Genomic DNA, 11,505 nt, shown 5'->3' on the forward strand with positions numbered 1-11,505 from the left:
GCTATTTATACGGATTCTCTCAGTGCCGTCCAGTCGCTAATCCTCTAATCCTTCTTTTAACTGGCATTTGTATCATGTTAAAAGGCTCATTTATACCTTGCGTCAATCTGGGGTTGTTGTCACCTTCGTCTGGGTCCCTAGTCATATGGTATATATGGGAATGAACAAGCGGATTTATTAGCTAAGCGAGCTGCTCGTGATGGGAAATCCCTTCTTCAACTTGCCGTTCCTTTACTCGATTTTTACCCTCTTCTTAAACATTCTGCTTATCGTCAGTGGCAAGAAGATTGGACACGTTCTTCCTCTTATAAAGGTCCTTTTTATTACAATATCCAGCCTTGTATTCCTCCCTATCCTTGGTATTTGAAGGGTAACTATTCACACCATCACATTACAAACATTATTCGCCTTCGCTTTAATCATGCCCTTACTCCTCTGTATAAACATCGATTTAACCTCTCCCCCCATTCCTCCTGTATATGTGGTACTCCGCATGCTGATGTAAATCATTTATTTTTCCAGTGCCCTGTGTATGATTCTTTTCGTCCGGCTTTTATTTCTCGTCTTGTCAGTCTCCAAAAATCTCTCCCCACAAACGTCTCCTGTTTACTTACCGATGTGTCTCCTGCTATAATACATGCTATCAATCAATATCTGGATGATTCTCACATTCTTTTGTAAACTACTGTATTTTTAATGTTAGCGCTGTTACATTCTCCTGCTTCCACTGTTTTTGATTTGCGCACTTAATTTGTTTTTGTCTCTCGTTGCCTAAGATGTGTGCATAGACATGGTGTTCAACTCTGTTTTTGAGACTTTCATCGTCTGCATAATTGCGTGTGATTTAACATTATCAGTGTCGTGTCCGGCTCCATGGCTAGATGGTTAGCGTGCTGGCCTTTGGCTACAGGGGTCCCGGGTTCGATTCCCGGTAGGGTAGGGAATTTTAACCATCATTGGTTAGTTCCGCTGGCACAAGGGCTGGGTGTATGTGTCGTCTTCATCATCATTTCATCTTCATCGAAAGACCTGCATCTGGCGAGCCGAACATGTCCTCGGACTCTCCCGGCACTAAAAGCCATACGCTATTTCATTTCATCAGTGTCGTATCGTAATAAGTGTTGTGACTGGGTGAAATAATTAAGCCCATAACTTCTCCACAACAACAACAACAACAACAACAACAACAAAGGGTTTGACAGCGGCATAGGTCCTACCCTCGGCTCAGACTGAATACTTTCGCCCTCCACTCTTGTGAGCGCGCTGTTGTACATCACGTCACTCACCCATAGCCCACGTGACGAATACGGCAGCTCCTATTGGTAGAAACATCTTCCGATTACTGTTGGTCGATTTGAGTTTGACACCTTGGACCACGTGGGACGACCACGTTTTGGACGTTTGTGACATTTTGCTTCACTTTGATTTGGATGCGTATATCTGTTATCTTCGTTTGCGTGTTTGAAGAAAAAGTACAAGATATTTGAGGTAAGCATCCTTAAGTGAGTTAATAAGTTGATGATTGATAGTTGCTTCTGTTCCCAAAAATGTATTTTTATTATTTTTGACTGTCACCTTTTTATTACCTTTTCGCATGGTGGTTGATATGATAGTTACATAAGCCTACTTGAAACAGACACCTTAAAATTCAGTTGATGTAAAGTTATATTATGTCTGATAAGCCACTATCGTTTTGATAGTATTGATATTAGCAGTAAAAATATAAGCTGATTACAGTGTCCTTAATTATTTTCTTCTATTTCTTTTCATGTCTCAGACCATGCACGAAAAGTGTCAGATCTGTGGAATGTACACAGATAACGAAGAAGGCCAGCAACAGGGAATCGTATTTCATCGCATCCCTGTTGCTTGACCTGACATTTGCAGAGAGTGGTTGGACATTGTGGGGGTCGAACGGTTGCGGCAGCTTCCCCCGAAGCGGCTGAGGAACCGCACTGTGTGTTCGAGGCACTTTCGTCACTCCAGCTATCCAGGACCCCTATCAAAGATGCTGTCCCGGAAAGAAGTAAGTAGTTGTTATTATTGTTGTTCACAGTACCGGTACTGTGACCTATCACATTTTCCTGTGATTCATTTCAATTGCTCTCCAGAGGTAATGATTATAAATTCATCAGTGCCAGATGAGGGGGAACCTCGCTTCTCATAATGAAATTTACTATAATGCCTGTCATACCTGAGCTTGCCTTACCTGTAAGTTGAAATGTGTACATTTCTTTGAGGCAGAGTGCAGCTGAAATACCTAACATTTATTATTAACAAAATAGTGCACACATGTGCAAATGTTATTCCTTGTTATAATCCATCAATGGCTTTACGTTGCCTGTATTGTGAAGGCGAGGTATTTAAATGAGCTCACTATCCTAACTGCCTCTTTATCCGAAAACCATTTGTACCGTTTTGTCCAGGTTAATTTTAAGTTTGTTGTTTTCAGAATATTTTTCAAGGCTGACCATAGTTGCTTGAAGATAATCTTTGTTGTTAGAACCTATATCTAGGTCATCAGCGTATAAGTACAATTTGGTTGCATTATGAATTATTTCTGTAACGTCTGCTGTGGCGATATTGAATAGAAGCGGACTGATAGATCACTCTGTAATACTCCACCCCACTGTTTAATAGTATCTGAAGTTGTTTTGCCATCATGAATTCCTACTTTTTTTTGTGACAAGACATTGTTTAGTATTTACCTGTTTGTTGCCATCATGTTTCCCGGATCTGTGTACATAATCTGTTGCACTAGAATTCATACAATGGCGCCTTTCACAAAAACTAAGTCAGTGGTACTGTACTGTTTAGGGTTATATATATCTTTTCCATTGAGTTGTTGATTACTTTGTATCCTTCATCATTTATTAATTATAGTATAATCATTGTCTTTTGATATGGTTAGGTCACCTCCCAGAACTACAGGCTCTTTATTTTTCACTATTTTTATGGCTTTCATTATGTGCTGAACTGCAGTGTCCACTCTTCATTTAGAGGATAGTTTGAGGTCAGGAGTTCTGGTCAGTGATCTACGTTGACTTGGTGTCTGCACAGGTGATCCTGGGGGTGCTTGGAGTGACCGGGTTGCCTAAGCAGAGGTGAACCAGGCCCATGGGGGGAGGGGATGGGAAATTTCTAACATTTGAATGTACGGAACAAGGCCAGAATTCGCCGGCACAGCTAGGGCTCTCTAAAGACTAGGTATGCTCGCCCGCCATTATGGTTCATTCCTGCACTACGTTGGTAAGGCAGTTGACCGCCTCAGCCTTGTACATCCCTCTTTATTACTGTTCTCCACGCTAGAAAACAATGCTAAACTAACATTCTGTAAAAATACTCATTCTCAGTATTACTCAAACGGTTACTTAACATGAATATTAGTATATTTCGTACATTATTGTGTAATTTTTACTCGAGACGGTGACTGTAAAAGCAAGGTCGTTGATAAATTACCTTTTAACAATCAAACTAGACATGTACTCTCACTGGAGCAATATTAGAATAAATCGGTTTTTTATTATTATTATTATTATTATTATTATTATTATTATTATTATTATTATTATTATTATTATTATTATTGATAAGTAGAATGGGTTGTTCGTAAACTATGCGCAACGGTATCTTCAAATGAAATGAGGGACACCGTGGTATTGATATAGGCTACTGTCATTCTTAAATCATGGAATTTGACGTGGTACGCGGTCAGTGTCGAAGATACATAAATTGTGATAGAAGATTTTGATACCATACTTGCGGGAACTTGATTTAGTGCTATTTTCAAAGAAAAATATTCTTTGAACAAAAATAACGCTGAAATGTGATGTACGAAGACGAACACACCCAAGTAACTGGGATTCTTTAAGTTTATTTCTCTCTTCTAAAATCTAGTCCCTTTTATTTACCGCCAACGGCCGTAGCCGTGTTGAAACACCGGATCCCGTGAAATCTCCGAAGTTAAGCAACGCTGGGCGTGGTCAAGATTTGGATGGGTTGCCACGCGCTGTTGGTGGGAGGTAAGGGAATGGAGGAGCGGAAAGGAACTGGCCACCCTACCGTACGTAAACTCCGGCTCAGACACACCTTTGCGGAGGTTCGGACCTGCCTGCGGGCAGAAGGCATTCTATGTGCAAAATAAACTTTTTGATGAGTGTTATGAATCTCATCAGCTTATGCAGTTGTAATGAACGAGGATTTTAGTTTATTCAACCGAATATTCATGAAACAAATGTTATATTATTATAAATTACATTCGGGAAGAGAATAGGAATAGAGTAACTACTTCTATAGCTGAATCTTCTCTCCCAACCTGAAGTATTGCACTGATAATCAGTTACCAGTGACTTGTAAGGAGAGTGACCCACGAGCTGTAGAAAATATTTTAAAAAAACTTTGGCAAAGTTAACAGTACTTTTTTACAGAGATTCCTCTGGTTTGAAGAGAAGTAGCATGATTTCACCTTATTAAACTTGAAAGGGTTGCAACATTGGTTAAATTGCTCAGGCGGCACATTAAAAATAATGTAAGTAATATTTTACGAATTGACTGTCTCCTTTTATTACAATATTTACAAAACAATAACATTCCATTCGTTGTTTACATTTTTCTCTTATTTTCCGAAGTCGTCCCATACATTTTACCTGTTTCCGTACATTCTTATTAAAGTCCACAACAGCATAGGATCGAATTTTGAAGAAGTGTCTAATATTTTTTCTTTTAAATTACAGCACGTTGGAGAACATGTACTGGTACATTTATCATTCAACATTTTCTCCATTACAAGATTTGCACCATTTTGCATTATATAATGCCTATAGTCCCTATAGCAGACCTCACAGTTACAAATTAATTTCATAACTTCACAATTTGGTTTCTTAAGACCACCCAAATTAAAAAAAAACGAATGTTTCAGAGCTTGAGCCAGAAAGCTCATAGTTTAAACCTGTCTGTATATAGGCCTACCACAGATCTTTGTTTACAATAATGCATTTGTTGTACAACCACCAATGTTAAACAAATTATTTCTGTCATATGAAGTTGGTTTTGACAAATATTGTAACTGTGGTGTTTGAATGTTGAACTCCTGTTGCCGGACTTTGGGGCAGAACTGAATATTGAATGATCAGTGTGACTGAATTAAGGGGTGTAGTAATGTAAGTGGGAGCTGGATGCAGGTTTAAGTCAGCAGTTGAAGTAGGTGTAGCAGAGACAGTGGAGGCATAATGCAGGTCAGAAGCAAATCTAAACAACCTGTATCCCGCAGCAGAGACATTACTACAATTAGGTGCAGAACGATCCACCATTATGTAGTAAATACCCTCACAAATATAGCACTATTCTGTCCCTGCACGCGATGATTAAAGCAGTGACGAAGCGAGCGCTCGTAGGAGAAACTAGAGTTTGATCACACGGCCCACTGCGGATGTATGAACCAAAATGGCGGCTAAGCATACCCATCTTATAGAGCCTTAGGCACAGCTATGACGACATACTTACGGGACCTCCTGGGTAGGAGGGGTTTCGGGTGGGGAGAACTTAAAAGATACTGAAGAACTTTCACCTTGTATTTCCTCTCCCTTCACTTTCTTTCAGCCCCCGCCTGTATTTCACCGGCATCCATTTAACCTATTTTATACGTAGTTATTTCACTTATATATTCGCATACTAATCTAATTTTACTTACCTGTTATAAATTCCTGGCGACAGGCCTTTTTGAACCAGCGATCTTCAACTCCGTAGTCCATCACCTTATCCACTCAGCTAACATGTTACTTGATAATTTGAAGCGTAAACGATGTATATATAGGTACATATAGTACATTACCAGTAATAGAGATGACATTGCAATGTAATTAATATTTACCCCAAAAGATGACTCTGTCGTCTCTCTCTGAACTGTCGCCAACTTAACTTTTACGAGGAACAAAAATACATCAAACTCAAATCACGAGTTTCATTACCAGCAGTGTGATTATTGTTTGAAGAGGGAGTACAAGTAGACGAAAACAAAGCAGTCGTGTGTCCAGCTATGTTATAGTCTTGATTGCTGTCTTAAGAGGAAATAGGCCTACAACTAGACGAAAACAATCGAGTTGTGTGTCCAGCTTTGTCATAGTCGTGATTATAGTTTTAAGAGGAAGTATAACTAGAGATAAACAGTCGAGTCGTGTGTTCAGTTCTGTGATAGTCGTGATGATTGTTTTAAGACGAAGTAGAACTAGCCAAAACAATTAAAACTCCCATTCAGTGCTGCATCCATACTAGTAATTATTATTTTAAGAGGGAGTACATCTACGCAAACACAAGAAGTCCATCTTCTGTCTACTCCTGTGCCAACTTTTGGTGAGTACCCATAAATTCATACCCTGTCTCAGTGGTTGCAATATACTCGTGTGTATAGTGTTGCTTTCCTATTCGTGATGTCATCACCGAAAGTGTACTTTCAACAACAGTCGCTCAATTAGCAATGCTGTCGCACCTAACCGAACCTAACCTAACGTGTCACTACCAGTGGTTTTCGGTGGATCACAACCTAACCTGTCACTATCAGTGGTTTTCGGTGGATCACAACCTAACCTGACACTACCAGTGGTTTTCGGTGGATCACCCCGCTAAATTAGTAATGCTGTCGCACCTAACCAAACCTAACCGAACGTGTCACTATCAGTGGTTTTCGGTGGATCACCCCGCTAAATTAGTAATGCTGTCGCACCTAACCAAACCTAACCGAACGTGTCACTATCAGTGGTTTTCGGTGGATCAACCCGCTAAATTAGTAATGCTCTCGCACCTAACCAAACCTAACCTAACCTGTCACTAGCTTTGGTTTTCGGTGGATCACTACCTAACCTGACACTACCAGTGGTTTTCGGTGGATCACCCCGCTAAATTAGTAATGCTGTCGCACCTAACCAAACCTAACCTAACCTGTCACTAGCTTTGGTTTTCGGTGGATCACCCCGCTAAATTATTAATGCTGTCGCACCTAACCAAACCTAACCTAACGTGTCTCTACCAGTGCTTTTTGGTGGATCACAACCTAACCTGTCACTATCAGTGGTTTTCGGTGGATCACCCCGCTAAATTAGTAATGCTGTCGCACCTAACCAAACCTAACCTGTCACTATCAGTGGTTTTCGGTGGATCGCAAGCTAACCTGTCACTATCAGTGGTTTTTGGTGGATCACAACCTAACCTGTCACTATCAGTGGTTTTTGGTGGATCACAACCTAACCTGTCACTATCAGTGGATTTCGGTGGATCACCGCGCTAAATTGGTAATGCTGTCGCACCTAACCAAACCTAACCTAACGTGTCACTACCAGTGGTTTTTGGTGGATCACAACCTAACCTGTCACTATCAGTGGTTTTAGGGGGATCACAACCTAACCTGTCACTATCAGTGGATTTCGGTGGATCACCGCGCTAAATTAGTAATGCTGTCGCACCTAACCAAACCTAACCTAACGTGTCACTACCAGTGGTTTTTGGTGGATCACAACCTAACCTGTCACTATCAGTGGTTTTTGGTGGATCACAATCTAACCTGACACTATCAGTGGATTTCGGTGGATCACCGCGCTAAATTAGTAATGCTGTCGCACCTAACCAAACCTAAACTAACGTGTCATTAACAGTGGTTTTCGGTGGATCACCGCGCTAAATTAGTAATGCTGTCGGCAGCCCTGAATATGGTTTTCCGTGGTTTCCCATTTTCACACCAGGCAAATGCTGGGGCTGTACCTTAATTAAGGCCACGGCCACTTCCTTCCCATTCCCACCTATCTGCGTCAGTGCGACGTAAGCAACTAGCAAATAAAAGTGTTTTTCGGTGAATCACAATTGCTTTCGTAAAGAATGCTAGGGGCTGTTGGCCGCTTCGCGGCCCTAACATGGGGGCTTATGCCCACCGACCCCCTTTTGCTTGTCTCTAGACCAATGGTTTTGCCACTAGCCGGACTTAACCAAACCAGATCAGTGCTTTTCCTACTTGCCGGACGTACTTAATATTCGTAAAGTTTTCGCGAAATCAAGTCAGCCCCATCATATCGCGCGGTTAATATCTATTTCACTATCCAACTAGTCAATTTTTAACCCAATCTAGTGCCAATCTAGTGGCTGTGAATTGTGTTACGCAGTCTCAAACAACTAAATATATCAGACCATTAATTCATACATTTAGCGGCTGCTACAGGTTCCTTCGAATTATCCGCCATGTTTGCAAACATCAACTCGCTAAACACGTCATACATGACGTCATATAGACGCACGAGCAGCAGCCGCGGAGCCCGTGCTCGCCCGTGCCGGCGGATCCTGGACTTATACCGAATGTACCATTTTGAATTTATTTCCAACATCCTCTCAGCATGTAGGGGATCTTTTCTGGACTCAGTGAATATAAAATGTGGAAGTACAATTAGGTTTTCTTCCTTAAGTTCAAATGAACATGAATGGAGCAAAAACAGTTGTATGACATCTCTCAATACAGTTACTGTTAATGTATTCAAGTGCTTAATATTTAGGTGGACAATATCATATGCTCAATGTAATTTTATTGCTGTTTTGCCTACTGTAAGAACCATAGAGGGACCATAAGAACCATAATACATGTTTATGAATGAATGACATTATGAGATTTGAAAATCAATACCCTGCATTCACTGTAGTAGAGGAGGAAAAAATGGTACCATTCTTATTGTTTTTTCTTGTGCATGTAGGTGTGCCTGAACACGAGTCTGGTCCTCGGCCAAGGCCTTCAGCTGCTATGACTGCTGCTCCCACCACCTGCACTCCTACTGCCTCTGCTACTGCTACTACTACTACTACTACTACTACAACTACTACTAATACTACTACTATCACCGGTGATGTTGCTGCCACCACCATCTCCACGCCTGCTGCTACTACGAATAAACTTTTAATGAGTCATTGCTCGTCTGTGCTGACAGTGATATATAACCCTTAGAAAGAAATCTTCCCTTCCTGAGTGGATGTCGTTCATTGTAAAGAGTTGTTATTATGAAGAACTATTGAGGTAATTTCTTATTCTCTTCAGCCTGTGGACTGTAATTGTTGTTTCACTAATTGGTATTTATGTGCTCAGTGTTCTCCCTAGGACCTTTCTAATGGGTGCACCACCCTGCCGGTTTTAGAGACCGCTTGACTAAACCTAGATATATGCTAATTACATAATATTATTAATAGGTACACATTTGAGTCATTGGGTGCTCCAAATTCACCTATAAATACTGTAAATCTGCCAATTTAAATGATAAATCATTACCATAATTGCATCAGTTACATCGGAGATCAAATGTTTAGCTTGACCACTATGTAGTCGCGAGCAGGGGTCTGGATTAGCGTGGAATTGCATGCGAGCCCTCTATTCCGTATGACATCACAAACCTGTATGGCAGTCCACATGTCCACAGCAACCGAGTGGGAGGCCTAAGTCCAGTGTTACATGATTTGGAAGGAGCAATAGAACACTAGACGTTCAACGTACTCTGTTATAACTTGTTCATGATAATAACATTCAAATAGTTCAATTGTGCAGTTAATATTTACCTGTCTGATATTATTGTTAATGCCCTGAGGGGAACGAATTGAAATTTATATTCATATTGAAGTTTTACGTAGTATTCCCCGCCCGGCTACTCATTCTTGCCACCCGCCTGACAAACATTTCTGGGGAGAACACTGGTGCTAATGTTATTATTGTTAATTTTACATTCAAATTAAGCAATTTCAGTTTATGAATGCTAATGATTGTTTAGCAATATATTTAATTTTGTATTACAAAACACCCAACAAGTAGGCTGTGCAGTGTGGTCATGTATCTATGAAATTGCGCTTGGGCAGTGGTGGGTTCGAACCCCACTGTCAGCTGTCTTGAAGATGGTTTCCCTTCTTTGCAATAGGCAGGCAGATACTAAGGCCATACCGTAATTAAGGCCACAGTTGCATCCTTCTGAGGCCCATTCCATCGTTGCCATGAATCGGTGTATGAGCCTCATAGGCAAAAAAATGAGATCATTATGAAGCCCAGAACATCATTATAATTGTTCATAAAGGTGGAAAAATGTTAAGTTCATGTTCAGTGTTGTAATTCAAAATATGCCATACATCTGCATGTTTCAGACCCCCATTTGTCTTAATTGCATTCATAATGACTTTTATAAATTCCTGCCCTACAGTTGTTATATAATCAAACACTTTATTTAAACTTCATGGAACATGTATTATTATCATTAAGATTAGTATTACTATTAATATTATTATAGGGAGATTAAGTACAGCATGAAACATATCTGCTAAATGGGAAGTGAAAAACTGTAATGTGGAGTTATTTTCAAGAGCAATGAACCTTTCAAACATGTGGTTTACTGAACTCATAGTCTGTTCCTTTATATGAGATCATCATTTGTATGATAATATTCAAATACTGAAGTGGAAGTGTCGTGTGATATTGTGTGAATGATTTGTGTAAAGAAGTCATAGTTTTGGTTAAGCATCCATTTCTACCAAAGGAGGTTTCACTGAAAATCTTGTATTTTGGAGAACATTTCTCATCAGAACACAGGAAATATATTATGCTCTCTCCTCTCTTATTTGCAGTTTGTATGCACATCCTCCTATACAAAAGTATGTACTGGTATGTATGCAATGTCCAAGTAACTAAATTAATATTTGTGAATTTTGTGATGTTGGTAACCCATTCACTAGATGTGATGGTAACAGTTCTACAAACTTTCCTTATCATAGTACTGGGCAAGTTGGCCGTGCGGTTAGGAGCGCACAGCTGTGAGCTCACATCCGGGAGATAGTGGGTTCGCAATCCACTGTCGGCAGCCCTGAAAATGGTTTTCTGTGGTTTCCAATTTTCACACCAGGCAAATGCTGGGGCTGTACCTTAATTAAGGCCACAGCTGCTTCCTTCCCATTCCTAGGCCTTTCCTGTCCCATCGTCGCCATAAGACCTATCTGTGTCAGTGCAACGTAAAGAAACTAGCCTTATCATAATTGTCCCCCTGTGGGTAGGGGGTGGGCAACCACGCAGCCCTTAATTGAATTTTGGCATTGTTTCCGCTTACTTGTGCCAGGCTCCCCACTTGGTTGGCCGGGTGGAGTGCATGCTGTCAGACCACAGATCAGCCTACTCTGCAACCACCAACATAGATTTCCGCCTTCGATATACAGTAGGTACAAATGGCACTGTCTGAAGTGAGTTTCCACTGTCTTCAACAGGCATTTCGTCTAGATCACAGCAAAGGCCCTTGCACACCATAATGTGGAAGTAGCAGCATATTGTTCATAATACTGTACTAAATTAGCATACAATTCCTTGGACATAGCTCTTAATAGGCGGAGCTATGTTGTGCCTTGGCATGGTAATGTTTTGTGCTGGATCAGCTGCCATATTATTGTACGTAGATCCTGATGCTACATATTTCTGTCCATTTATTGGAACTCCTCTCCTGCGGATGGACTGAAAGGAAG

Source organism: Anabrus simplex, chromosome X (assembly GCF_040414725.1).
Source record: "Anabrus simplex isolate iqAnaSimp1 chromosome X, ASM4041472v1, whole genome shotgun sequence".
Classification (NCBI taxonomy): Eukaryota; Metazoa; Arthropoda; class Insecta; order Orthoptera; family Tettigoniidae; genus Anabrus; species Anabrus simplex.